This window comes from Quercus lobata, chromosome 7 (assembly GCF_001633185.2).
Source record: "Quercus lobata isolate SW786 chromosome 7, ValleyOak3.0 Primary Assembly, whole genome shotgun sequence".
In the NCBI taxonomy this organism is placed as follows: domain Eukaryota; kingdom Viridiplantae; phylum Streptophyta; class Magnoliopsida; order Fagales; family Fagaceae; genus Quercus; species Quercus lobata.
In genome coordinates, this window is record NC_044910.1 from 2640884 (window position 1) to 2644308 (window position 3425).

A 3425-nucleotide genomic window follows, 5' to 3' on the forward strand; every position below is an offset into this window, starting at 1 on the left:
AGAGAGAATACATTCATCACGATTACCAGCCAATGATCAATACCCAATAGTCAGATATTCGATTTCCTAAATATCGAAACAAATTTTGCAAAGCAACGACTTTTTTCGTTTGTTTATCATTTCGTTTTGGTTTCCTTCTTGTCCGTATGTTTTCATTTGTTGCAGCAGGAATCACAATATTAAACTAAAAGAAATTAAAACGTGCTGGTTCCCATTATAAAAAGGAGCTAACTTTCTTTTCTTCCTTTCGAGGGGGAATGTTTCTGTAGAAGAATGAGAAATTGAGAAAGACTACAGATTAGTCTAATTTAAGTTTATGCGTTTAAAAATAAATAAATAAAAAGGTAGATTGAAATGCTTATAAATGCATTGAACATGTTTGTGAGTAATAATATATATAAATATATATATTATTTTAGTATTCATGAGAGTAAATTCAGATGACCTACATTTTTCATATTTTCATTTTTCTTCTTAAGAATTTTTTATCTCTCCGCTTTTCCATCCTCACAACTAAACATGCATAAGAAAAAAATTAAATTTTTCTATCCTCTACTTTTCTATCTTCACACCATTTTTTTATCCCCCACTTTTCCATCCCCATCCAAATGTAGCCTTAGTTGAACATTCCTCTGTCTATGCAAGGTTTATTTTACAAGCTCCAGTACTATAGCAAGACTTTTGTAGCAAACAAAAGAGTTGACAATTTCGGATGGGACACTATATAAGCACTTTACTTTGTTATATATACACAAATGAACTGAAAGAGACGCATGACAGAAATGCTTAAACATGTCTCTTCATTTCTCAGTTCTCATCTGCATCTTACAATTCTCTCCTGGCAGGGGTCATAAACTAATGGGACAAGTCTCATTATTATTACGGGGATAGCAAAACGTGAATCATTGTAATAAAATCCAATATGACTATATATATATATATATATATGAGCAAAACTTAGATACAGTACCTTAATTACACTACTTTAAGTTCCCTTTTTAAAACTCTGTCACGTGTTTCATTAACATTTTCATTAAACGGCGTTAGAGACCAACTATCTCCAGTTAGAAAATTCATCTAAAACACAAACCAATTTGCACAGTGCCCAGCATAAACCCATTGAATTATTGAAACCCAAACATAGGCGGTAGACCCATTAAATTATTGAAAGAAAATTTAGCATAGAAAAGATAGATCAAAGAGAGAGATTACAAGATCTAAGAGGGTTAGAGAGAGAGAGAATGAATTGGAGATAGATCAAGATGAGAGAATGAAAGAGCAGCTGATCCGCCATGGCTAGCTCCCTCATGCTTCTCTCTTAGCCCAGACCCAAAATTGAGACCATCCTTCATTGCCATAGCTGCTTGCCATCGCCACCCCAAAGTTTCTCTTTCATTTTCTCTCATCTTGATTTGTCTATGCTTCTTTCTCTCTAAAACCCCCTTGAGTTCTTTGATTCTTCTCTCTTTAATCTACCCAAACCTCTCTTGATCCAACTCATAAAATAAAATAAAACAAAATCAAGATAAATCAACCTCAAAAGCCAAGAATTTCCCACAAAACTGAACCTTGGGCTTGAGATTGGACATGTCACCAAAGATAGTAAGGAAATGAAGGGAGAGTGCTACAAGGGTGAAAGGGAGGAGGTTCGCTAGTGGTGGGACCCAGGTGGGGCTTAGCTGGTGGTGGGCCATTGGAGGATGAGAGCCAAGGTTGCCAAAGTGAGAGGGAGGTCATTGGAGGCTGAGAGCCAAGGTTGCCAAAGTGAGAGGGAGGTCACCGGAAACCCTCTCTCTGACTCTAGTGCTGCCGTTGCTCAGTTGTGATGATTTGGTTTGCAGAGAGAAAAGCTTGAGAAGCTATCCATGGTCAACTGAAAGAGCTTTGGCATTTTGTGTTACTTTGATTTTAGGGGAATAGAGTTTTTTTTTTTTTTTTTTTTGGCGATTAACGCCGTTTAGCCGTGATTATTAAATAGCCACATGTCAGAATTTTAAGAAGGGAACGTAAAGTACTGTACTTAAGTTTTGCCATATATATATATATATATGAATAATGAAAAAAAAATTGAGTTTTTTGCCCTTATATAATACTGTACTTTCAATTAACTAACTAAAAAAAAAAAAAAAAAAAAAAAAAAAAAAAAAAAAAAAAAAAAAAAAAAAACCAAAACAAAACAAAACAAAACAAAAAACAAAATTATCACCATATCTCCTTAGAACAAAAGCAAAAGTTAAAAGGACAGAAGGACTGGGAATCATCCATTACCGTTAAAAAACAAGATAAGGTGACAACGTGCGTCACAAAATTGACTTCCCTAAAAAGTATGACTAACAAACCCAAACCCAAACCACAAAGAAAAAAAGAAAAAAAGGGAGTTCCCTTTCCTCCAAGGTCCTTGTGCATTATATTGGTGACAACATGAGATTGACATATGTCCTAGAATGGCCACGTATCGACCCAGTGTCTCATTCAATACTCCTAGACGAAAGTCTCACTCATAAAAACACACTCAAGCTAGTATAGATGACATTTTCAATATCCCGATAATAATAGGGTTGAGAAGATTGAGTTGCTTCGTATGTTGCTGACCTTGTGGGCCAAGCTTGACATCTCGCATTGGCTTATTGTTGGAGAGGAGCTGTGGGATGGAGGTACCCCCTTAGGGCAAAGAGGAAGGCAAAGGACTCTTCTGCTGCGACCCTACAAAAGCAGAAGCATTGTGACTCGCCAAGGTTTGACTGATTGTTGAAGCAGGGATATGGGTGCCTGGATTAGGTGCAGATGGAGGGACGTAAGCCCTCAGCAATCTCCGTATCAAAGGAAAGAGATTGCGACCATCAAAAGCCTTTTGGGTGATTGTTAATGGAGGGACTTTATGTTGCTGTAGTGACCCTAACAAATGGTTTTTGTTCATAGTATTTTGTTCTTCTGCATGTAAGATTCTGCTGCTAGCCTCATGTGCATGGGAGCTCAAAGGAAACAGTAATGCTGTGATTATTATTAGAAGCATCTTTAGATAGAAGCAGATATGTTCATGAACAATTTGATGAAAAACTAATACCCATATAAATCATTGAGTTGGTATGTAATGAGGAACACATGTAATCAAGTGAAAGATTTTAACCCCCCAAAAAAAAACAAAACAAAATGATTGAGAAATGTGAAATAACTTTTTGTCACTAAAAGGTGTCGACAATTCTATGAATTACCTTTGGAACAGGGGGGCCATGACACCCTCCCAGTCTCAATTTATTTTTTAAAAGAAAATAAAGATATTTAGTAATTTAAACTTTGAATTCACAAAATAATCATATTATAACCAAAAATAAAAATGGTCAACTCGTGTGTGTGTATATATATATATATATATATATATGACTGCATCTAAAAACAAAAACCAAACAAACAAACAAAAACAATTA